We start from the raw sequence: 27,112 nt of genomic DNA, 5'->3' as shown, positions 1-27,112 counted from the left end.
AAGCTCTGATTCACTTTAAATCGAGAAAACAAACAGCATGGCCATTTCATCATTCCCCACAGCACACACAGAGGAACCCCATGGCAACCACTGCCACAGACTCCTGTACATGTACTCTTTTAGCAAAATCTGCAGTTGCTCAAATATGCAACTAGGGATACTGCCACATCCCCCTTTGCATTCTCACCCTTTCCTACAACACACTGATCACACAGACATGAAAATGCTGGAAAAGCAAGCAGCTGAAAATAAAAATAACCTCTTATTTTACTTCCTTGAAAACGATGAGGTCTTCCCCCACCTGTCATCCCTACAAGACAAACAACAACTCTCCCCACGATCTCATGGGCATGCATGAAACAAATCAATAACTGTGTTTCAAATAATCTCCTCAGTTAAATTAGTCAAAAACCAATTTCCTTTATCTTGTGTCCTGATAAAATTAACTCATATTTTGAGCACTAACAGACTGCAAAGTATTTCTAGGTCTGGAGTTGCTCCTGTTAATAGTCCTTAGAGATACTGTAGTGGAAAGCAATTTTCATCATGTAATTTCTTTAAAACGTGGCATTTAAATCAAGGCCACAAAAATATTCTTGTCTCCTCCTTCTCCGCCTTTCTGACTAGGCTTTCCAGTGTGCGGGGGCTCAAATATGCTCTGAAAGGGGAAAGAAAAATCCCATATGTGATCTTGTATCCTGTCCAAGCTCGGTTTTACTCCAAGTTTTAACGTTCACTAAACCAAAGAGACAAAAATGCTTTAATATCTGAAACCAAAAGCACTAACATACTTTTGCCTTTCAACATTCAGTACATAGAAAAAGCTTGCAAGGTTAGATACTTTCATTCTAAAAAGGACCAAAATAGATTCCCCCTCCCCCAAAATGTTTCAAATACAACACAAGCATTAAAAATGCACTGTTTTTTCCTATGTGCATAGGTTTCTCCAAGATTCACATTTCCTACGAAAAAATACTTCTCTATACACCCATTTGTTTTGCTGTCTTGAGGAAACTCATAGGGAGCAATTATCCTTTTAAGTCAAATCCAAGAAAGAGTTTTTATTCTTATAAAATCACCTGGCAATTTGAAGTATTTCCACACCTGCTATCACAAAAGGTATTACTCTGCAAATTAAGTAACACTGGAGCTACTACTATGCCTACTGTAACAAAAGGCTGTCAGACTACATATGGAAAGATATTAAAAATAATTAATATAAAAGCTGTTCCCCCATACTTGCAATATTTCACTCCAAGAAGATTAAAAAGAAAATTTTTTAAATTCTGAAAACGATCAGGGGTCCAATAAGTTGGCAATAAAAGGTAAAAAGTCACTAAAATGATGTATAATCTCTTTTTACAGCTTTTGCTTCTTAAAAATTCTTTCAGCTTGCTCAGGTTAATCATTAAAATGATGCATTATACACAGAGTGCTAAAAAAAAAAACCACAAAGAAAACACCTTATCTGTTTGTACGGAAGGTTCACAGGTACATCGCAGTAGATTTCATTCATAGATTGCCAGAAGCAAAGTGGATAAATCAGGATGCAAACATACATACCACCAGAGGCTGTCTGTTCTTCTTTGCCAACTTAACAAACCCATTTAGATATGTAGTTCTCTCTGAAGCAAAAGTGAAGACAGTGCAAGAACAACTAAACTGGAAAAAACAAACAAAAAAACACCACCATCAAAACCAAGCACAAAAATAACCCCTATAGCCATTATTTTACCAGCATTTGTTAAATTTTGTCATCTATGGCACAGAAGTGACGTTCTCTGAAAGCAGAAATGCAAATTTTACATTTCTGTTACTAATATACATGTAATCCAGTTACAATGACCATAAGTTCATTCTCATTACTAGTTATCCAACTCACAAGAAAGTCACTGAAAGACTCAAGCACAGATACCACCTCTGGCCAAGGAAGTCCCTGTGCCCTGATTTCTGAATGCTAGCAGAGCAATCTGGGGAAGTTACTCACTATTCACACTGCTCTCAGCAAATATGAGAATAACCATGTAAGCAACCACTGATGACCATTATTCTTATTGATTTTCTTGTCGGAGGAAAAAATATTGAGCTAGACAAGCTTTTGATCAGACCTGGTACGGCCATTCTGGGGTCCAAAAGTTAACTGCCTTAGCTGATTTCAAACCCCATTTACTTACTACTTTCATTAGTTCATATGGGTTTCCTATGTCATGAGCTAACAGCTGCAGCATGCTTTTAGGAAAATGTATTTCGGTATTCTACCAAAAGATAACTCCTTTCTTAAGCTTAAATCAGCTGCACAACTGGTTTAGTAAAGACAATTAAAGTGCACTAGGGCCCTGTTTGGGCACTGATAAACTTGGTTGGAACCAACAGAAGTTACCAGTTGGGTTTGTTGGGGTTTTGTTTTGTTTTTTAAAATAAATTTAGTATAGAATAGTTCCAGTTGGAAGGGACCTACAATCATCATCTAGTCCAACTACCTGACCACTTCATGGATGACCAAAAGTTAAAGCATGGTATTAAGGGCATTATCCAAATGCCTCAAACACTGACAGGCTTGGGGCATCGACCACCTCTCTAGGAAGTCTGTTCCAGTGTTTGACCACCCTCTCGGTAAAGAAATGTTTCCTAATATCTAGTCTGAACCTCCCTTGACTCAACGTTGGAACCATTCCCACACATCCCATCCCTGGATACTAGGGAAAAAGAGATCAGCACCTCCGTCTCCACATCCTCTCCTCAGGAAGCTGTAGAGAGCAATGAGGTCGCCCCTCAGCCTCCTTTTCTCCAAGCTAGACAAACACAGAGTCCTCAGCCATTCCTCAGAGGACATGCCTTCCAGAATTTGGTATCAAACATCAGAATGGTTAGCTGCCATCGGCCAAGATAAGGGAATGAAGAATACTGAAAGAATCTTGCTTTCTACCTCCAGCAAGATTAACAATATACTATTCCACTTCATTGACAATTGCCACAACCTAAGGACACATTTACAATAGACCATATAGAGCTCCATATTCAATTCTGAACTGTTTTTCATCATTGCAGTCATTTTCCTTTCTTCATTCCAAAACTGTTCTTCCAGATGTTCACCATTACAATGTTTCTTTCCTTGATGAACCACGAACAAAGTCACATTCAGATGCTGTGGGCGTAGAGTACAAACAAGAATATGTTAGCACAGTTAACATACTGGAAGAGGAAAATGGGACTGTATTACGAAAACAGGATGAAACAATGTGGTTGTACTTGTGCCCCTGTGCTTGCATTCAGCCACCGATGTGAAAAACTTGTATCACCATCTACATCACATCCAGCTTCAGCCCAGAGGCTCCTAAGAGGGAGGAAAAAAGTCCCATCTTTGTGTTATTGCTAAATAAAGAGAAAAAGGCAATTAGCTCAAGGTATCTAAAAACATGTGTTGCTTGTTCTCCGTATCTAGATGTTTAAATACCTTTTTTCCCCCTGCCAAGTTTATTTTGTTTAGTATCATCATTTTAATATTAAAAACAGAAAAAAAGTAAATTTTCAAAATCCTTCTGAGTCTGAGCAATTTACAGCTGTTTTGTCATTGCAGTGACAGAGCAAGCCAGTCTGGAAGGATTTCTAGAAGAGAATTTCTTTAAAACTTTCTAAGAAGCAGCTGCTGAGTGCCATGTGGATACTTGCTAACCTAGAAAAAAGTTAATGCACAAACCTCAGAACCATTGAGTAACACTGGTGTAAAACCATTTTATTCCTGACTGATGGCATCCCTCCCAAAAGTTTAGTACATTCAAACACCACATCATATCTTCACTTTCCTGAGTGCCCCTGTCCAGTCAAGTATCACCTCTCAAACCCCATTTCTCATCCCCTCATACATGATTCCTGCAAAGTGGAGAGGAAAAGGACCACATCTCCTATAGTAAAGGCAGAAATGATCCACATGAACCCCAATTCCTTCAGAAAATAGCAATCTTTTGCATGCCATTCTGAGCCCTTTCATGACATACAATGCACGCACAAACGCACATATGAGACTGGACAGTTGAGTTGTCTAAATAGTCACAATGCTTTATATGAAGAAGCTCTTTTCATTTCAAAAGTTCTTTTGAAATGATTCAACATTAGACCTCGGTGGCCATTTTGTACAACATGAAAAGTTCAAGTATTCAAAAGCCTGGATTTAAATAATAATTGCCTGCTAACAGTTTAATAAGAAAAAAGCAATTAGGCTATAGAAAATTAAAAAGCCATTACATTTATATGACTAAAGATCCTCCTAAGCAAAAACTGTCTTGTGTATTTTCAGTATCCGTTTCACCGCAAAGTCCCTAATATATTTAATTATGTTTTAGGCAACAGTACCACCTATAGATAAAATATGCCATGAACAACTTAGTAGTTTCATGCACATTCTTTTCTGAGAAACTTCTTACTATAGTTAATGAATAATAATGAAAATGTAATGGAAATAATGTTTATAATTTAGTACATAAATCCCCATATTGGGCTGTGACAAGACCCAATGATGATACACCTTTTGAAAGGAAACAGCATGCCAAAGTTTAGTGCAGCAACTTGTATCTGTTACTATTATGCTACCAACACAAATACAGAAGTTGAGCAGAACTAGCAAAGTAAGTGTGTCCCAGATTCAGGATCACTAGACCTGTCAATCTTCAATAGATTGAAATAGGATTTTAACCAAAACCACTATAAACATTATTAAGGGTCTGTGGAATGTGTTAACCCCACTGATTTAGTTGACCAAAAACTGCAATCACTGAAGTAAATAAATATTCAATAACATGCATCGTTCCTGAGCAAACAGGCTGAAAAACTGATTCTTGCAGCACCTCCCAATAGCTGCCAATGAATCAAATCTAACTCATGAAAAAGCAGATTCAAAGTTGATTTCTCTTACTAAAATTGTCTCAACTCTCCTACTTCCACCCCTCTAGTGCATGTACGCTCAAGTGAGTTCTATCATGAGGAGAGAAGCAGCTGCTGTGATAAGTTTAAGAAACAGCTTCAGAATCCAGGTCCCAAACTCTTTGCATTTTATGAATACACAATTGATTTGAATTATACCTAACAGTAGGTTAAAAACAACATCTGAAGCTCAGGTCATGCTCTTATGATACGCTCTACTTGACTAGTCACATGTTAGACTAGACTGCCACAGATTCCTTTGTCATAGCTATGTTGCCCTACAACAGTCCCAGTCCTGGATTTTCAAAATAACTTACTGTCATAGGGCAACCTGGATGCAAAGAAATCTGTGGCAAATGCTACACCAAAAAGGTAAGCTGACATTCTACAAGTTGAATAAAAATAAGGTCTTATTATTTTTCAAAATTATAATGAATGCAAAGTCCCCGTCTTATAGTTTAAGAGCTGTACGTGTAATCTCATAACGAAAAGGCTCTTCATAATGCTCCTAAACTGTCAAAATTTATTTCAAAATTATTAAAAATCTCACAGGAAGAGCAGGAGGCTGACAATGCAGGTTTGAATGTGCGATGCTATTTTTACCCTGATTATGCCCCATATCTTTACTATATCCACTGATAATTGAGTTTACTCTAATGACTGTTTATTATATTTACAAGTTAACTATTAAGTGTTCTCCTCTCTCCATCCTGCTATCTCTACCATCATTAATGCGTCAAAAAGTAAAGTAATGATATGACCACCTTTAGAGGTCCCTTCCAACCCAAACTATTCTATGATTCTATGATATGATCAACACTACTTATATAAGCAAAAAAACCATCATAAAGTGACATTCTACTACGAAGGATCTCAGGCTGCATACCTAAACAAATTAAGACAAGAAATACAGTGCAGATTTCTAATAATTAGAAACTGTTTGAAGAACTTTGCATAGACTGTGGAATTTTATCCATGTCTGGAAATCTTTACATCAAGGTTGAAGTTTTTTAGATAAAAATGCAAAATAACCCCCTACAACAAGACTGAGTGAGAATTCGAGGAAATTTTATGACATACAGTATAGAAGACACCAGTGATTATCGCCAGAGTCCTCTCTTGTTTTCATGATCTAGATATCATATCAACAAAAGCTTTAATACTGAAAATCACTGTCTTGAGCAACAGAAACTACTAAGAATAGTATGCAACTACACTTGGCAAGTTCCACCAGCATGGACAAAACGAAATCGTCACTGCAAAGCCCAGACTCTGTAGTAAACATCCGTAAGAAAAGTGGGAACCAGTAAACAGTTTGTTAATTTGTCATACAAACATGGATTTGCTGGGAAATGGCAAGGTGACTTAAGCTCTCCTTTAGCTTGACTGATGTGACACTCCCATATCACAGTATTGCAGATACTCCTCCCCAAGCTAGATAAAAGCTGCATCATGGTAAGTTATCAGCATCTGGAATGTATTTTCTGCTTCTGCAAACCAAGCTTTCCATTTTCATTGTGAAACTGGCAAAAATGCCTCTCAACTAAAGTAGTAATTTCTAGTCAAACATTGCATTCTGATTTAAATTTCTCAGCAAACCCAGTTGAAGTTTCATATTTAGTCCCAGCCTCAAGATTAGAAGACACCCTGCCTGTCACACTAAACATCATTAACATATTTTGAAATAGTATATAAATATGTTATATATTTTTTTATATATATATAAACTTTTATATATATATTAAAACTAAATATATAATAGTATATAAACAATGTATTACAGAGAGGAACTAGTAAGGACTAGTATTTGCAATATTTGCCACAAAAGCATAACAGCCATTGTGGCTTCCGAGTGTTCCATTAATAATACACTGGGTTTGTATTCAAATGTTAGAAGTCAGCAGGAGGATCTCACATGTCCTACTATAAATAAGGAAGGGGGGGGGGGGGGGAAAAGAGAGTTGCATTTCTTAAATGAAGAATAATGACTATAAGCTACTCCAAAAAAAGAAATCTAATATCCTTTGCTGCCACTTGGAATCTCTCATTCTGCGTCAACCATAAAAACCTGTGGACTCTCCTCTCCAAATCTTACTTAATCAAGTTTTAGAACACTTAAAAGTTTTCAACGTTCCACTAGGTGGCAGTGACCCTTAACTTATTACATGCCTGTTTTCAAAATGTCTTAAATCTTTTGTTTTAATATGTAATCATAACTCAGAAAATAATATGTACCCATCTTTGATAGATTAAGACATGAAAATGGAAGAAAGTGCTTTCTAGGTTTTAGTTTTTTTACACAATTACTCTGAGAACCTATTTTACAGCACCCCTTAGAAAAAAAATGGAAACAAATACAGCAAAAGTGTCACAATTTGGTTTATGTGAAGTCATTCAGAAGACAATGCTAGATTGCACTGTACTGTCCTAAGTCCTAAAGAACAGAATTTACTCAGCGCTAGACAATAATTTATCTCTCACATTTTCCATCATTCCAAACTACTTTCATACTTGTATTAATTTTGCCAAAACATTTTGGTTGAAAAAGCAAATATTTGGAAGAGATTTGCAAAGTGTAGGAGGCAGTGATTACCATTACTACCTTGCCCGTGATTTAACCTACACTCCAATGATAAAGATGTTCATGTAGAATCGTGATAAATATTCCCTCTTCAGCATGAAGAGTTATTCACCACGAGTATTGCCATGTTCCTTCACTGCTTCACCCACATAAAGTTAGTTTAGAAAGCCTGCTGTCTTTTTCAGACTCTGTAATACCCACAATCTTAATAACTATCTTTTCACAGAATCACTGAGGCTGGAAGGGCCCTCTTGAGATTATATAGTCCAATGCCTCTGCTCAAGCAGGGCAGGTTGCCCAGGACCATGTCCAGTTGGGTTTTGATTATCTCCATGGATGATGCAACTTCTCTGCGCAACCTGTTCCAGTGCTTGATCATTCTCACAGTAAGTGTTTTCTTGTGTTTAGGTGGAATTCTATGTGTTTTCCATGTACTCTATTCTATTTTAATTTGTGCCCATTGCCTCTTCCATTCACTGGGTGCCACTGAAAAGGTTCTGGCTCCATCCCCTTTACATCCTCTCATCGGGTACTTCTATACATTGGTGACATCTCCCCTGAGCCTTCTCTCTTTCAGGCTATACAGTCTCAGCTCTCTCAGCCTCTCCTCATACGAAAGATGCTCCAGTTCCTTAATCATCTTTGTGGGTCTTTGTTAGACTCGTTCCAGTAAGTCCACAACTTTCTTGAACTAGGGAGCCCAGAACTGGACACAGCACTCCAGATATGGCCTCACCAGTACTGAGTAAAGAGGACTGATCACATCCTACAACCTGCTAGCCATGCTCTTCCTGGTGCAGTCCAGCATGCTTTTCCACAGTATCACAGCAGCCAACAAATAACCAGTAAGGAGAGAAAAAAAAGCAAGATGAAAGTGAAGAGTGCCTTAATTGAAGACAAATGGATGAAACAAATTCCATTTTCCTCCCCTTCCCATTTTTTCATTGAACTAATGCTGAGCGCTGTGGTGGCAGAGGTCGATTTACAATAGTCCTAGGACCCTTCACCACTGACCAAGGAACAAGAGTCTTTGTGTGAGGCATAGTACAACAACAAACAAAACAGGAAGTTATACAGAGCTATCAGGACATGGGTGAATAGCATAAAACAAGAAACGGATAGACTTATAGACTACAAGAATATAAGAGAACAGAAGAGGATTACAGTGTTACACAAGCACTTCTGAGTTCTGAAAAAATACTGCAGCTTTATTTCTTAGGAATAACAGGGAGCAGTAAATTGGGAAACTGAAGCAAAAGCTTTGATAACTATTCATTTAGGCAAACAAAATAATGGTTGCTATCCAGAACCAACCAGTTCTTCGGGTCTGAATCCTTTTGGTTGGTACCTAGAAAATTGCTGGGTGATCGACTTTTGAGTACTTGATGAGGCCTATTCTGAATATCCTTGACAAAGGGGACTACAGTTCAATTAGAGAAACACTCACTCTCTTGGGGGGGGGGGGGGGGGGCAAGAGTGAGTAAGCAGAATCAGTACACTTGCTGCACAAGAAAAAGATTAGATGACTGAGAGAATTTAACTGTTAGAAGTCCGAATGTAAATGTAAACCAAGTAGAAACTGAGGCACAGAGATGTTTATCATTATGAGAGTATTTATGCACAATAAAAACTTTACACAGTGTAAATGTCTACTTATTTGAGTTAACATGTTCCAGAAGCCAACTGTAAATCTGAGGCTCCTGCAACAGAGAACTTAGGAAAAAGACATGCATACAGGAGCAGCTCAGAGATCATTACTGGTTACAGGGCTTACAGTCACTGCAAGAGTGGGTTCTGCTTCCAAGAAGGTGTAACAGACAGAGTCTGTACCAAAAAAAAGCTGACAGAGACACTAAAGTCTAGCAAACAAAGGATGGATGATTGTGCTCCTTGTCTGCAAGTTTACAGGAATGAGTTGAACGTTCCTGTATTTGTCTTTAAATCCTAGGACCTAGGAAGGAACTACCTATTGAAGAGACAGATGACAGAACGAGGAAGGAAAACCAGAACTACACAACAGAAACTGCAAAACACTTACCCAATTAGGTGTGTGACAAAAGTTATTTGTACATGTACTTTCTTATGCATGAGAGCATCTGAAGTCAGGAAAATGAGCCTGGGATATGTACAGATGGGGATTAAGAAACACACATGAGAAGGGATAAGAATTTATATAGAAAACTCAAGGTTTGTAGAAACCTGCCAAAAACATATCCTGAAGGGCAGAAAAATCAGGAAGAAAATTACTTATGTGAGAATATGACCACGTAAAAAGAGCAGAGAAAGTGAGGGCATACCAATGAAGAAAAAAAGATTAATCTGTCTGCCTCTGCTATATAACAAGTTGTCGTCTAATGATGGGATGGCCAGAAAGTAAGAAAAGGAAATTAACCTCAGCAGGAAAGTGTCAGGGAGGTTGGATGGACTGAACACCAAAGTTCACATGTACTAGAGGTTTAGAATTTTTACATAAGCTATCTGGAATTTTCAATCCAAACAGAAACAAACAAGTCAGTGATTCACTGAGATAAATAATCATCTCAAAAATGCTACTAGGAGTAAAAAGTTGACAAGGAAATGGGGGGAGGAGAGGACCCTGACTAGTGAAAATAACCCACAAACATACATAGTAGAAATTAGAACAGAAAATGAAAATAAGAATAGTCCAAAGCCAGCCTGACATGAAGTCTGCAACAGATATTAAATACAAAGATTAAATAATTCTTTTGTCGTGTAAATAACTGCATGCTGTGGGAATGGTTCAGAGATGAAGAATAAGCAATACACAGCCCAGAATTATAAGACTCTATCCTTTAAAAACAAAAAAAAAGATGAGAAAAGTGTGAAAGAACAGCACTGTTAATGGAAGTAACTATGAAGAAGTGAAAATCACCACATCCAATATAGTAAACTCAGCAGTGAATGCTTTAAACAGTATACATACTAGAGCTGGTAATCTAGGTAGCTAAATAATTTCCCAACGCTCTTGACCAATAATTCAATCTGCTTCATTTTCTTAATTAATTTCCAAATACTCCTAGATGACAGAGAATCTACTTTAGCAGAACATGTGTATTCCATATGATAGAATCCCTATAGTTCACTGAATGCAATATGGCTGGCCATTTACAAGCCACATATATATATATACACACACATACACTGTCCAGAGAATATGCATCAATTTCAGAAAAGCTCCATTCTCTCCAAATTGGATTTCAGGTGCACTAGCAGTTACGTAGTACTAGCAGCTTTTCAGGGCAGTAGCAGATATGGGAGGAAAAAAAGGCTCTCTCTCCAGAGCTATGAAGATGTGTGTTTATAGGAGGGAGGGAATATAGGCACAACTGAGTCATGTCTTGGACCCTGCTGAGGTGAAAAGAAAGTATTGTATCTTAAGCTTTTGGATAAAGAAATCCTTTAACGCCTTGATAGTCGTACTGTGAAGTTTGAAAGCAAGATGAAGGCATCAGCTACCAATGTGCTAAACTGAAAACTAATCCGATGTAGATATAACATAGAAATGCGCATTCCAAAATTTTAAAGTAATGCGTGCAAGAATCTGAATGCTTTATGTGTACAGGTTCCAGAGCTGATTATTCAGTTACCTAAGACACTTCTCAAGAGCATCAGACTACCAGTTTCAATTGTCTCAGGCTTCCTCTAGACTTTGACAGTAAACCTAGCACAGAGATCTACCCCATGCATCTCAGAAGACTGGTTTAAAATTAATCGGTCTGGAAACAATCCTCATTCCAACAGATGATTGTGTGAAGACATCTTGACAGTAATACACACATCAATTCAAACAGGCTGTCAGACCAGATTCTCCAGTCTAGTCTCCCACTGACACTTTTTAGAACTAATGCCCTTAAACTGCCAGCCTTACTTTCCTGGAACAGTGAAAGAACACTAGATTGCTATTTCAGTGGCCACTTCTTTCCCATAATGCAGTTGGGGAGTTTTGCTGCGATACATTACATTACTTTATCTTAATCTAGACTACATGCAGTTGATATTCTGCAGGAGTCACCCTTACAAAAGAAGCTCATGGAGGCTGCCTGTTGGCACCTGGGGAAAAAAAAAAATCAACTTTTATAACCATGTAAACATAGCTACCCTACATTAACTGGCAATTACTTCACGTAAATGAAACATGAACACAAACTCCATCTTAGCAAATTCTAAGAAACCGAAAGATTACTATATAAAATGAGGAAAAAAGGGAGAAAGCACTGCTGCATACTGTCGAAGGGAACAAAGTGAAAAACATTTCTAGGTTAGCAACAGTAACTACAAAAGCAATACTTGTCCTTAACAAAGAACAAATAAAAAACACAAGTTAAGAACCCAATACCATCTTGATCCACATCAAGACAGAGCTGCAGCTCTCTCTCCAGCAGAAGTCCTCGCTCAAAAGCCATTACCCTTCAAGCAAGTCTGCTGACTTGCATAGGTTAGAAGGACAAAATAGATGTTTACGAGAGTTATACTTTAGGGGAATCTCAATAACAGTCACAGGAAAAGAAATATGTATCTGCTGTATTACAGTATAATACTATCACGACTCTAGGTTCTCTAAACAGAAGAGAACTGACAAACACTTCTATAATCTCTGGTATCAAACGTAAGTGAAAATAGGAAAATACCTGCTACTTTAATTACAGTTGCATACTTACAGTGGAATAAGGTAGTTCTGCACTCACTCAACCCATTTTGCTGCACACCTCCATCAGTCCGTTGTTGGGTCTAGCTCTGGCTATGCAGCAGGTTTATCTCTTGCTTAAAAGCATGACATTCCTGGAAATTAACAGGAAGCAGGATTATGGTGACATTTATTATATAACTCACTTCTTCTCAAACTGTGCCTTCCTTACCTGAAACATGCACTCTGGTATTTTTATTCTTAGCTCTCCCTTCCAGCTTTGATGGCTAGTTCCCCTTTCCAGTTTCATTGGTATGTGACAAATTCCAAAACTCAAAAGAACTAAAGAATATATCACAAAGGGATAAGCAACGTATTAGGAATTTCATAACTAAATTTTCTTCAAATATGTACCTGTAACTCTTCCTCACTCTGTCAATCAACACAACGTCCAAGCTGATACAGGTTTGCCTATTGGTTTTAATCACTTCTTTCGAGGTGCTTTATGAATGGTAAATGCTACTCATTCTCACTTCGTTTTCCTCAAGACTTAACTAAACAAAGCAGAATGGGCACAAACCCAAATACAATCATTCTTCATTCTCTGTATTAGCAAATTAAGCCACAGCTCTTCCACCAAACATGATCAGCAACAAACCTGAGAAAATACTGTTTGGGTAACTCGCTTTGGTGATATTTAGACATGGCCCTTCCCTTTTCTCCTCTTTTGCCTTATACTTAATTTTTAAGAAAATTTTACATCAAGTGAGAAGAAAATAATCTCAAAGATAGATACTTCCATGTGGAAACTGACACAAAAATCCCATTAAAGCCCATGTTGCTTTGATAAAGTTAAAAACCACTGCAGATCACATAGTGTATTGTGCCTCCACTACAGTCTCTATTCTTCTTCTACTGTTAAGGAACCTCCACTTACAAAAATGTATATCTTCTAGTCTTTAAATACATGTAATTCCTACTGGCATCAAAGAAAGCTACCTTTTGCTGGAAAAGGAGTATTCTCTTCATACACTCAAAACTCATCCAAACTGCGAGCATACATACAGCAGGCACTCCCTGCATGAGCAAAAATGATCCTAGTTCATAAAAGAATCAAAATAACAAGTTACGAATGAGTTAGCATCCACTTAAGTATTTCAACCAAAATTACAGACATAATGTATGTTCACATTCCATCTCAGCTTTGTCAATCAGATTTGTTCCCTGGCAATTAAGTTTTTGTTTTGTGTGTGTGTCTGAGTGCACTCTATTCTGTCTACTTCTTTCACTCTGAATGGCTTTGAAAACTAACTTTCCAAGTAAAATTTTGATACATCTGAAAAAATTGCCTTCGCAAACTCCGTGCTGGCAGTCTCCAGCGTATCTGAACTTTTCAATTAGGCAGCATTAATTCTTCCTGTTTCTCCACCTCCCCCATGCTGTTAATAGTCCAAGGTCATTTGGTATTGAAGACAGATATCAATCAGGCAGATAGAAAGAATTTATCAGGAATAGATACACATGCCATCTGGTGTCAGCAAACAGAAGTCCATGAAAACATTAACAAACAGGGAAGAAAACAGCCTCTGTTGGAAAAAAATTCATTAATATTTGGAATCCTGCATTAAAGAAGACCTCTGCACCTCGCCACAAATTAACTGAACAACTTTTAATGAGACTAACATTCATTCAAGTTGAAGCATGTGTTTCACACAACAAACCCAGTAAAAATATTTTTTTACAGTAATCCAGTTATCCACTATAGTTGATGAAAAGCTTTGAGCCAAGGAAAATATCTAGGACTATGTATACAAAGGAATGACAGGAATCAGAAAAAGAACTATAAAAATTAGATAATCCCACACCTTGTCTTGGGTAACTGTAAAATAGTGCAAAATCCTTACGTTTCATATTACTTGCTAAAGGAACTATTAAAGATTCCATTAACTTTCCATCTTCCTCAATTTCTTTGGTGCAACATGTTCCATAAGAGAGTATCTAAATGTTTATTTTGGAGAAATTTCTGCAAAATAGGAAATTGCTTTCAGATCCAAACATGAGAAAATCCACACTTTTTTTTTTAAATACTTGAACTATTTACTTTCTTAGTTAAAAATACTTGTACTTACTTAAAAGATGTCATACTTCTGAATATCTATTTCTGACTGCTTATGAAATCAACAGATGTAGTCATAAAAGAAAATCATTGAAAGCAGCATAATTTAACTGTGTTATTTAAGCAGTCTTCTTTCCTTTCGTAAAGGATCAGCTATGCTTTGCTAAAACACGAAAGTGAAGTCTACGTTCACAAACCAGTTGCAGAATTTTTTTATTCAACATTTAAAATCTGAAAACACTAATTGGTATTAAAAAAACCCCTAAACCTTTCAGCTATTCATTTTCTATCACTTGAAGATGGCATTTATAAGATAAATGTAAAGATATTAAAGTAATATTAAACCATGCATTAGTCTGTTGAAATAAGAGAATTTTCTTGAAAGCCATCCTAATGTAGTTTCAGAAAACAAATCTGGCTGAAGACTGTATCTAGCATATTGCTCAGGAAGCAGAATATACATGACAAAGGCCAACAGAGTTAGGCTTTCATTGACAAAAAATAAGAAAGAGCTCAGATGCAAGAGGAGAGGCTGAGAGAACTAGATCTGTTAGTCTTAAAATGACTACGCTAACGACTGATCTTGTTGCTGGCTTTAACTGCCTAATGGGAAATTACAGAGAAGATGGAACCAGACTTTTCTCCAAGGCAAGCAATGCAAAAAAAAGAGGCAAAAGAGACAAGTCACAGGAAGGTAAATCCCAATCATACATCAGGAAAAAAATACTCACAATGGAAATGCTTAGGCATTGGAACAAGTTGCCCAGAGAGGTTATGGAATCTCAAAATTCAGAACTCAGGAAGACACTGAGCAACCTGCTCTAAACTGGCCCTGCTTTGAGCAGGGATTTGGACTAGATTATCTTTGGAGATTCCTCACAACTTACATTATTCTATGACTAGAGTAATTCCTTATTCTAAAAGCTGCGTGTTTTCCTCTACATCATTTCAGTCCAAGCTAGAGTCTGTGAATACCTAAGCATACCGTTCCATATCCCACCCTAGATTAAGTTTTGCATAGTTGTTCAAGAAGCATGTGGACACCACTTAGATACATGGTTTAACTTTTAGGTTGCCCTGTGTAGAGTCAGGAGTTGGACTCAATGATCCTCGTGGGTCCCTTCCAACTTAGGATATTCTATGATTCTATGTTGCATCACTATTATGTCTAAACTTCTACTCACAGCAATTTAAGCTGCAAGAGATTTTAATCACTTAGTCTGATCTTCAGTTTTTAGTGACGTGTCTTTACATTTCACCCAGTTGTTTGTGTGTTGGCCTCAAAAATTTATCTCAAAATGAACACAGGCTGTTTTTCCTGAAAGACAACTGAAGTTTCCCGTTTTCTTGCTCCAGAACTGCATCCTAATTTCTTATTTAAAGTGTTTCTGCTTCAGTTTCATTTGTTTATACTCTGAATGTAACAGCAGCTGTACCAGGAGAACCTAATCATCTGTGCAGCACAGCTTCCAAACTGCATACTGCTTCACAGGTAGAATGTACCCAAAAACAGAAGATGGAGGAAATGATGAAGCACTACTTCCTCAAAATATTTTTTCTAGTCTACCATGATTTGCAGTTCAGGGACTTCCTAAGTCACAGATAAAAATCTTTGCACCTAATATTCCGTCTAGACTTCCCTCTTACAAATTTACCCAGTTGCTTTGCAAATATACAAAGTTTTTTTGCAAATCTTGGAGCATCTACAACATCCTCTAACGAGAGTTCTGCAGCTTGTGAGAAAATTAGGGTTTTTGTGAAAAATGTCTGCTCCTGAAGCTAGCTTTTCTTAGCCTGATTTTATGCCCTCTGGTTCTTGCATTAAAGATGCCAAGTAAAAAACCAATCTTTCCTGTTCACCTTTGCAATTCATGATGTTAGAAAGATACCATACCCTCTCTCGGACATCTCTTGTAGGCTGAGGGCTCCTAGTCAGATTACAGTTCACTCTTTGTAAGTCAACCACATCCTTCACTTCAGCCCCACTGCCCCTCCCTGTAGCTTCTCCAATTTTCTCACACCCTTTTAAGGATGGGGATAGAAGAACACCACACACTGTTCAAGATATACACCCGCTGTATACCTGTTCTTTGGTCTTCTCATATAAATCCCTACCACTAACACTTTTCTGATCATTTTGATGTTCTCATAGATACCTCTCTTGCCTATCTTGAAGAGGCTGACCACAGCAAACATTTCTCTTTTGTGTTCAAGACACTCCTTGATCCTGCACTTAATCAATTAGGCTGATCTTGCTCTTTAAGTCTCTCATCACAAATTCTTAAAACATTTTTACTGCTAATTTTAGGGCACTAAGAACTTTTACCTTCCATTTTAAAATGAGGGTATCAAAATCGTGCCTTATAATCCAGTACCATTTTCACCAAACGCTTTAGAACTTAAAATCTTCTTCCTAATTCTGCTCATAACTTCCTTGTCTACCTATTTAGAGTTAGAATTAATCCTTTTTTCCTGTAACAATGCTGAGAGTTCTTGTTGCATTGCTTACCTGTTTTGACTGCCTGCCTCACCTGCAGAATGTCTGTCAAAACACGTTCCCTTGTACTTTGAATGAAGTCTAAAGTTCCTCTTCTTCAATATAAAAATTTGTTTGACCTTAACACAAATTACTGAAATGCATAGCATGCCCAGTGGTCTACTTCACCCTGGGCAGATCGACTGTCTTAACTGTTCACGTTTTTAACAAGTTATGTAATTTACAAATGTTAACCATGGCATTCACAAATTTATTGCCAGATCACTGACGAAGCTATGCACTGCCAGACCTAGCGCAATTCCCTGTAGATGTATTCTTATTATAAAATGGTTCTTTCATAAGCAGCTAGTACTGATATATCGGATCGACAGTAAACCATCTGTTTATTGCGTTTGTTACTAAAAGGATAATATGCTGTTATATTTTAAACTTGAGTATCACACAGTATTAGAGTGCTTGATTAAGTAAACATATTCATAGCTTTTACCTACTTACCTGGGTCAATTCAACATATCATTGCATACAAGAACAAAGTTAGGTTTGGTTAGCAAGACAAATTTCTCACAGAACCATGTTGCCCAACTACCTCAATATTTCTGTTCTTCAACATATTATTAAGTAAAGCCCATCCTATTTTCCCCTATTATTTTGTTTTATATGGCTAACCAAGGCAACATTAAGGAACAAGCTTCATGGAGTGCTTGCCTTTCATTAGCTCAACACTAGAACTCTCGGTCTTCAAAATCAGACTGGCAGACCAGAGATCTCAACTTGTATGTAGCAATTTAAGAAGAAATCTGGTTCTCAGACTTTTAAATTGTTTATCCTCAGGAGATACTGCCTGACATTTATTAACCGGAAAATATTTCATAGTTCTTATCTGATAGAACATCCTGTTTTTTACCAGAAGGAAAAAAAAAATTATACAGACATTAATGGTTTTCCCAAATTTGCCTAGCAATAGACAAACATATCACTAGGCTTCCTCCAGAATAGGTACCAATTCTTCTCGCTGTCCTGAGCTCTAGTAAGTACAACTGGCTCCAAAATCTTTGGTTACTTTTTCATCTACAGTACTTCAAAAATTCCAATTTACAAAATTTTTACCTAGTTCCCCTACTCCCATTTTTATATATTCATTTTTGCTTCTAAACACCTCTATTTTGAAACTAAGTCAGTTTGAGCTGCTGATGAAGAGTGTTACGCTTCTCAGGTGTCATAGGAATGGAACGTATGATTTTTAAATGGGACGATCTCTCTGTTGAATCCCCCCCGCCCATTCCATATGGGCTAATACCACAAGTATGATGAAAAATGGGAGCAAAAATTTGCAGAATAAGAGTTTTAGAGAAGTGTTGTTGAAAATTGAAGTTTAATTAAAAAAATGTAGGTTTTGGCAGTTGAGAAAGATGAGCTTTTGCTGACTGTCAATATAACATATTACTTTAACCAAAGAGACTGGAAAACTAAAAATAAACACAATTTAATTTCACCATTGTTAGTCACAGAAAACACTGAATAGCATACAAAAAATAGCAAATATGGTCACTTAAAGACTTTTTTTTAAAGAATAAGTTTCACAGTCTCATAGTCTGACAAAAGTTGTGCTTCCTATATAAATTTGCTTAAAGATATTTTACATTTACATATATTACAAAATAAATTAAAATATCTTTCATTTGCGAAAGTGCTCATTAGTCATGTTTTTAAATATACTATCATATCCACATGTAAAGTTTGATTACAAAATGTGCTAAGAGCCTGGAAATAAAGTTTACATGGAACAAAAAAGCAAAGCTCATAACTACTGACCTTCTTGACTTCTAGATGTTACCCCTTTACTAAAATAAGGTAAATAAACAGAAAAATGAATAAAATTACTTGGTTAAAATAACAGTTTCCTAGCATTTTTCTTCAAACTGGTGCTACACCATGCAGGACCCACAACATACAGAAAAAGAACAAACAAGCGCACATAGTTCTGTCCTTACTGCACACTCTTCCTGTCCTTCTCACACATGAAGAACAACTACTAGGCACAGCATAGATGTTCAACATGAAAACAATTATGACTTTAAAAGCATCTGTTGGACATAAAGAGCACAAATTGCTGCATTCAACTATAAGGTCTTTAACACAAGGAATATCTTTCCACATCATAAGAGGGACCAAGCCAGATTTAATTGTTTTTCAATAATAAATAATACAAGAGACTACATATGTTCCGTTTCCTTGGGTTCAGAACAACAGACTACAGACAAAAGGCATGCTACGGTTCTAGAACTGAGACTTTCAACAACAGTTCCTTCACCACTACATGCCAAAACTTTAGATATATCGAAGCCTGCTGAAGCCAGACCAAAAATTACTTGAAGTGATTTGAAAACAGATCTCAGCCAACCAAGGTTCCTTAACAGCATCTGCACAGTATCATCCACGTGATACGCAAACAGTTTTCAAATTTATTCCAAAAGTGCAGTGGAGGATGTGGCCAAACCCAGAAGTTTTTCATCTGCTCCCTGTTACCCTACACAATAGAAAGACTTAGAAAGTCTTCTACACTTAGAAAGACTACTCACTCTCATTGTCTACCGAGTCTCGAAAAGCACAGTACCCTCTGAATCCGCGTGCCCAGAAAGTAACTACCCCCTTTCATCACACCCTCCAAGCCTCGGAAATCCAACCAATCGGTAAAATACGCGCACGGACGGCGCGCGCAGAGAGCGGCTGCTCCCGCGCCCGAAGTGCGCAGGGCTGACGGCAGGCTGGTAATGCCCCGGGCGTGGAGGGGCAGGGGGCAAACGGCGCACAGCAGAAGCGACGGCAACAGCACCTGCGGGGGCTGTCTGGCCCAACACGGGACGGCAGGCGGCTGTCCGCGCACCGCCCGCAGGCGGCGGGCCAAGAGGCCGCTCCCGAGGGGCTGCCGTGCCGGCCCCGCCACCGAAAGGCCGCGCGGCGGCCAGGCGGGCGCTCGCAGCGCGGGCACCCGCCGCCTGCCCCCGGCCAGAGCCCGGTGGAGCCCGAGCCCGGAACGGCGCCCGCAAGGAGGGACCTCGCGGCGGAGGATGGGGGGAGCGCCGCGGCCCCCCCGCCCGCGCACCTGCCCGCGGGCCGCGCCGGAGGCCGCGCCGCCGCCAGAGAAGGGCTGCGCCTCGCGCCGCGCTCGCCGCCCCTCCGGACGGCCGGGAGCCGCGGGCTTCCCGCAAGCGGCGCGCCCCTGGAGGGTGGGCTCCCGGCCGGGCCTGTCGCCGCAGAGCTCCGCCCGCAGCACGCGCCCGAAGCGGGGACGGCGGCGGGCAGGCGGGCGGGGGGCTCCGGCGGCCGGGGGGCTCCGGCGGCCGGGCCCGCAGCCCAGCGGGGCGGGGCGCGCGCCAGCGGTGGGGGGGCGGGGGGGCGGCCGGGTCCCACCTGTCCCGCCAGGCACGCAGGGCTCGTCCAGGTCTCACCTGTTCGGGGACGGCTGCCCCCAGCGCCACCCACGAGCCCTCTCGGCCCGGGGACCCCGCCGACACCGGGGCAGGGGGTCGCCCTCAGCGCCGCAGGCCGCCCGCCCGCTGGACCAAGACCCCCGCCCGCCGCAGCCGCCGAGGACGAGGCCCAGGCCGGCCGAGGGGGATCGAGGGGAGGGGACGGGGCGCGCCGGACTGACGGGCCCGCCGGCCAACCGCTGCTGCGCACGGGAGCGCTCACCAATCGGCGCGGGGCGGGGCGGGGCGGGAGCGTGCGAGCGCGCAGCCGCTGCGCAGGAGCCGCCGCCGCCGCAGGTGCGCCGCGCCGTCCTTGACCGCCCCCGCCGCCGGGCTCGGGGCGGCCTCAGGCTCGGAGGCGTCGCGCGGCCCGGCCGGCGAGGGTGGTGTCGCGGCGCGGCCAGCGGCTCCCTGGGACGAGGCGGGCCGCGGAGTCAGGGCGCCTGGGCGGCCTCTCAGCGGGACGGGCCCGGCGGGCCGCCGCCCGGGCTGCCGGGAAGGACGGTGTCGTCCCCTCAGAGCAACGTGCCTGTGCTCCCTCCCGTCCTCGAGCCTGCCACCGAGCGGCAGGTTCAAGAGCTCCCCGAGGAGACGCGGCCAAGAGTGTCCCGAGACGGAAAATCAGTCGTCCTGCACCCGCTCACCGCCTGCTGCAGTACGGACTTCAATTCATCTTTCCCAGTATATCAAAGAACATCTCAAAAGCCCCGAACCAAGCCTGGGTTCGGGTTCGCGTAAAAGCGGTAGTGCTGGAGTCATGTGGCAGTAACGTGTTCTTCCAAGGCAAAGCCTATTTAGGGTTTTGTGGGCTTCCTGAAGATACTTGAAAGTGAGAACGTGTCCACCAAACTATGTACAGTTAAATTTGCCACACGCTAAATGCTTTAACTCTTTCAGAATTGGTACAGTAACCTTCAGCACTTGAAGCTACGTGGCAAAAGGAAGGCGCATCTTTCTCTGAATTGCAGCTTCTCCAAAAGCAATATTCCATGGGTAGGTAGTCTGCGAGCATCACTATAGGGAAAACATTTGCTCTGTGAATTGGTAGCCACGTGCAGGATTGCTTTCCAGTCCATCAGGCTGAACTGAAGTTTCATGTAATGAGAGAACAAAAGCCTAGTGAGGTTACTCAGCGGAAGTTTTGAGGGACTGCATGTTGTCCAGAATACATTTAGAAGTTGTCTTTCCAGTCTCCTAGTTACTGAAGGTCTTCAGTGACTATCAAATCCAGAGCAGTTCAAACATCTTCAGACATCCCAATTAAACATATATGAGCTTTCTTTCCAAAGCAGATTCATTTTGAGAATAAACTATAAAAATAACTTTAAACATAGATTCAGGATCTGCTTGTGAATACTGATGCTCACAACTCCAATATCCACATCAAAGCCAAATGCACTACATGGAAAGGTATTTTCCCTACATTTTCTCCCCCTCAGAATGGCTGAAGAATTAAAATTAATTTCATATGAATCTCCAATCATTTCATAGGCATAGACTATTCTTCACTTATTAGAGTTTATCCTATTGGTACTGCTCAGCTACATACACTTTCCTCTAAAACTTCTACCATCAGCTCCCACTAGAGCAAGAGTACCCGATTCTCTGGCAAAATGTTTTCCGCTCTGTCCTATATCACTATGTCAGGACATTAACACAGCAGTTCATGTGCTACGGTCCTCTTTTAAAAAAAAATATATAGCTACTGGTATTTCTACAAGGATTCAGAAAAAAACAATCTGAAAGCTAGTTACTTCTTTTCCTAATAATTATGGGCTTCTAAGTCAGAGTTTCCAAACTGATGCTTTAAGTACTGCAAAGTGATAATGTCTGCTGCCTAAATAGGTCTTGTGCATTACAGCAGGACACCCTCTGAAATCCTGGATATAAACACTGCCCTGCTGAGAATGGAATTACTCAGCAGCTGCTCCTGTTGAGGGTATCATCATAAACAAAGATTGGAAACTTCTTTTTTAGTTCCTGTTTCAGGTTTCTGGTATGTACAGCACCTTAAATTATCCCTGCGTAACGCATATTTTAAAAAATTGGCCAGCACCCTCTGGTGGAAAAAAATGCATAGATGAGATTTAGGGTTGTACTGTACTGAGTTATTTGGAAAGGTTGGCAAAATGCATAGCCAAATAATGTCACTTTAGACAATGCAATTAGCCATATAATTTCCCAAAATTTTAACAAAATGTTTCTGTCTATAGTTCAACTGACATTTGATTGAATATTCAATTTAATTTTTTCCTAAATCCATGCACAATACAATTGTAATATGCTATTTCATATAGTTAATGAAATGTAGCATCCATGGGATCAGGCTCCATTTTTGCTGCATGATTATTGCTGAAAGAAAATAAATTCTATGATATGTCATGTTCATTGGCTATTCTAGCTTCCCCTCAAGCTGTTTTCAAGAAGTTTGCATTATGAAAAATTAAACAATGTGGAGTGCATCTGCAGGTACACAAAGATCAGTGGAACGGAACTGTTTTTTTTAACCTAAACCAATTTTTTTCCTCAGCCTTCTTAACATAACTTTACAAAATCTTTGTCTTCTGTCTCCCGCTTTGCTTAAAGTGGTGTTTTATAGCAGCTTTTTAACAAGTAGTCAGTATCAGAGTCTGTTTTTCCTTTGATGCTGAATTCAGCTGTGCCAGCAAAGATGAGAAAAGTTGAGGTATTTCAGAGCATTCATAGAATCGTAGAATGGTTTGGGTTGGAAGGGGCCTTGAAAGGTCATCTAGTCCAACCCCCTGCCATGGGCAGGGACATCTTCAACTAGATCAGGTTGCTCAGAGCCCCGTCCAAACTGACCTTGAATGTTTCCAGGGATGGGGCATCCACCACCTCCCTGGGCAACCTGGGCCAGCGTCTCGCCACCCTCAGCGTAAAACATTTCTTCCTTATGTCCAATCTAAACCTACTCTCTTTCGGTTTAAAACCGTTGCCCCTTGTCCTGTTGCTACAGGCCCTGCTAAAAAGTTTGCTGCCATCTTTTTTATAAGCCCCCTTTAAGTACTGACAGGCTGCAATAAGGTCTCCCTGGAGCCTTCTCTTCTCTAGGCTGGACAACCCCAACTCTCTCAGCCTTTCTTCATAGGAGAGGTGTTCCATCCCCCCGATCACTTTCGTGGCCCTCCTCTGGACCCGCTCCAACAGGTCCGTGTCTTTCTTATGCTGAGGGCTCCAGAGCTGGACGCAGTGCTCCAGGTGGGGGCTCACCAGAGCAGAGTAGAGGGGCAGAATCACCTCCCTCGACCCCCTGGCCACGCTGCTTTTGATGCAGCCCAGGATACAATTGGCCTTCTGGGCTGCGAGTGCACATTGCTGGCTCATGTCCAGCTTTTCATCCACCAGTACCCCCAAGTCCTCCTCGGCAGGGCTGCTCTCAATCCCTTCATCCCCCAGCCTGTATTGATACTGGGGATTATAAACTATTATAAAGAGCACTAATAATAGCATTATAAATAGCAAACCATCAAAATGCATCAAAGATATACTGGCACTGGGCAAATAAGTACAAATTGACATGGAAATTGTCAGTAATTAAATTCAGAATTAATATTCCATTTAGAGTAACAGAACTTTGCATCTCTTAAAGGGTTTTGAGAGAACCTCTGTCAAAATTTCTACTGTTGCTTTTTAATCCTACTGTCCTCTGACATTTATCCCATCCTCACATAAGGCTTTGCATGGGAATGGCCACATCTTTCCTTCTGCTGACTCTGCTACATAAATGGTAATGTCCAGCAAAGGAGATAGATAGCAGTGCTGAGCAACATCCTGTAATTCTTTGTATTACAAGAACATCTATACACAATAGCTAGAGTAGATTTAGAATGGTGGATACCCATAAAACAAAAGATAAATCCCTGCTTATAATATTTATTCTACTGAAATTACAGGCACGGTTTAGGGAAGACAGTTATACTATGTACGAAAGTAGGAAAAGTTAACCCAATGGAAATTGTTCTGATAAGCAGTTCAGGCTTAGTGTTATCTTGGATCAAGAAGTTCTGTTTGCTATATAAAATGATGAACTATTGGGTAGTTTCAATAACCACCTTTTTTGTGTGTGCATTTGTCTGTCAGCATTGCTTGAAACTGATTTAGAGAAAACCTTTTTCAGGCTTTGCCAAACTAGTGCTTTGGAAATAAGCTACTTTAGTTTATGCAATACAATTCTTTTATTGGATATCCCTGCTGAAATAGCCTAAAGTATTTTCCAAGTTATTAGGGACAAACTCTAAACAAGCAGATAAGTTGAAGTTTAACCACACATACTGTTCTATGGCACTGTAATTATTGCCATGGATTGCAACTTTAAACAAATATGAACTACCCAAGGTCAATGGTGTATCCCTAGATAGAACTAAATGGAGTTAGACTCCTATGCAGCAAAAATGCAGCGTAAGGTTAGCTAGAAAAAAGGGAGTTAAAGAAAAAAATGAATAATTTCTAAGTATTAAGTGCAAAGAATAGCAGAATTATTCTGATAGTCTAGAGACTTTTTTTAAATCTTAAAATAATCTGATATGCACCACCACAATTTCTCTTATTTCCACATCTTCATGTGGACAAAACAGACAAAGAAGGGGTCCTTTGAAGCTACCAGCCAGTTTACACTGGCAATTGACCTATGTCACCTCATATCTGAGCATGGTGGAACTCCCCGTCTTTGTATCAGAATATTTTTCTTCTCTGTAAAAGGAGAGAAGCCAATCTTAAGAAAGACTATTCAGATACTGTGAAGTCTTCTGATGTATTATGAATGGCTCCTGAAGTGATAGACGTGTTTTACATGGTGTGAAAATTTGATTGTAACATTGTCATTTCAGCTTTATTTGACTAGCTTGACAAGTTTTGACTCATTAAACCTACAGTTTTCTAATCTTGTTGCTTTGGTCATATCCCTTCATTGTTTTCCCAAGTTTTCTCTTCCAAAAGCAATTGTGTATCTTCCCTTCTAAGGGCTTTTCCATTAGTCCTCAATATATCTATTTTCTTCTCATCACATTTCACTTGTATCTAGCCAGGGTCACTGTCCTTTGCCTGCTTACTATGTTTTCAAACAAGCACCTTTGTACTTTCTCTGATACTGCCTCATACTGATGAATTCTCCATCAATCTTCCAAAATTGCCTCAAAAAAATCATCCTCCAAACCCCTCCTTTGTTTCAATGCCAGAAAAAGTCCACTGTGGGTAACTGCAACTTGCCCCTCTGACCAAAACCCTTTTATCTTTTCCTCTCCTGTCTACATCCATTGCCTCTTGTTTTACGCAGTACAAGACTTCTGGGGAAGTCATAGAGGAACATGTCTTTCTTAAACATGAGTCTGATTTATAGTACCATGGCAGTACAGATGGACACTTTTTCAGAGCTCTGTACTGCCTTTGTAAGCCTTCTGTTACACTCTATTGTCCAGAAGATGATCTTCCCTGATACTATTTTACCATTTTTTTCTGATGCCAGAACTTAAGATGTTTGGCAGAAAGGAAGATCTCTTGTGCCCACTCAGCGTTATTAGCTCCTATACACATAGCTCTTATGCAACTAGAAAAAAAGCTCAGTTTGCACGGTGGACATAGAAGCATGAGCCTTCATAAAAGTACAACTTTTCTCTAATGCCCTTGACCAAACTCCACTACATTCAGGGACAGGTGACCAGGACCAGGAGTTTACCGCCTCCCATAGTGGCATATTTACATCTTGCTAGTGCTACAATTTTGTGCTTTTCAGAAGAATACAATTTTAAAATGTAGCGAGAAAAATGCAATTTAAAGGAGAGAATGTTTTATTTCACTAACAATTTAAGTCACTCTTACAATTCACAGTACCACTCATGCTATAGGGCACACTATCCAGATGCTATTGCACACATTATGCGTTTATGTTGCTCTGATGGTGCAAAGATATATATCCCATTCTTACTGAAAACCACATTTCCAGAAGCACCAGACATGTACCACTTCTATGTGAAATAAGTTCCAAGTTACTTTCCCTTCCCTCATCACTCCCAAAAAGTTTGGTGCCCTTAGGAACAGTAGCTGTTCTAAAGAGTAAGTTTATCTAGAACTCCATAACTTAAGAGTGTACATGCATAGCATTGTAAACAAAATACAGCACGTTTGTTTTGCTTGACTAAAACAAGTAAAAAGCAGCCAGCCATACCAAGGAGGAAACTTTACACTTGCCTTCAAACAGAAATAACTGAGAGATACTGGGGCCTGTGACTGATGCCGCAGTGCAGCCCCTTCTGCATACTCACATACTACGAGCAATTTCCACAAGGTGCCCAGCGTGGTGTAACATCTGTGCCAGCATCCAGTGCACAGACTATCTGCTGTAAACAAATCTATGACATTTATAATACAATTGTTGAGGATCACGTCAGCTCACACTCTTCCCAATGCACAAGTCTGCACGGGAAACAGCTAAAGTTGCTTGTATTACTGGTCTGTGGACAGAAACTTACAGCGAAGGAAACACAGCAAATATTTTCTGAAGGAACTGGTGAGCAGCTTGGCTCTAAAAGTTAACTGCATCAAGTTCCATGGACACAACCTTGCTGCATCTTATTTCTAACTGCTGTGGCTACCTGACAAGATGAAACAATTCTATCAACTCAAAACAAAACAAAACAAAACAAAGGTGTGGAGGGGAATATACGTAGTATGCTATGTTCTGTCTCTCTGCTCTCCAAGTAAAAGCAACATTACATTTATTCCTCTCCCAACAGTTGTGTCTTGTTTACCCCATTCTGCATTACTTGAGTTTTCAGACCTTATAAGCAAGGGGATTTGAACAGATGTTTTGCTAAAATAGTCATTCTGAATCTGCCCATAGGGGGCAGATAGGTTGGGGACCAACCAACCA

General features: G+C 40.1%; 1 protein-coding gene across 5 annotated transcripts in view; it reads right to left on the bottom strand.

Annotated features, from left to right (window-relative positions):
* Window positions 1-20,341, bottom strand: part of RALGPS1 (Ral GEF with PH domain and SH3 binding motif 1) — a 135,312-nt gene extending 114,971 nt beyond the window's left edge. For 3 of the 5 annotated variants that reach the window (XM_076355191.1, XM_076355194.1, XM_076355196.1), the window contains exons 1-3: window positions 20,206-20,341; window positions 12,178-12,298; window positions 1,564-1,662 (exon numbers count right to left, since the gene is read on the bottom strand). The gene's annotated coding sequence lies outside the window, so the exon portion shown is untranslated. Of the gene's footprint in view, window positions 1-1,563; window positions 1,663-12,177; window positions 12,299-12,375; window positions 12,599-20,205 lie in introns of those variants that run through there. The other 2 variants (XM_076355192.1, XM_076355193.1) reach the window with 2 other exon arrangements.
* Between the last annotated feature and the right edge of the window lie 6,771 nt (window positions 20,342-27,112).

The sequence above is a fragment of the Aptenodytes patagonicus genome, chromosome 18 (genome assembly GCF_965638725.1).
Source record: "Aptenodytes patagonicus chromosome 18, bAptPat1.pri.cur, whole genome shotgun sequence".
Lineage (NCBI taxonomy): Eukaryota > Metazoa > Chordata > Aves > Sphenisciformes > Spheniscidae > Aptenodytes > Aptenodytes patagonicus.
Note: the sequence above shows the minus strand (reverse complement) of the source record. Positions and strands in the feature narration are given on the sequence as shown.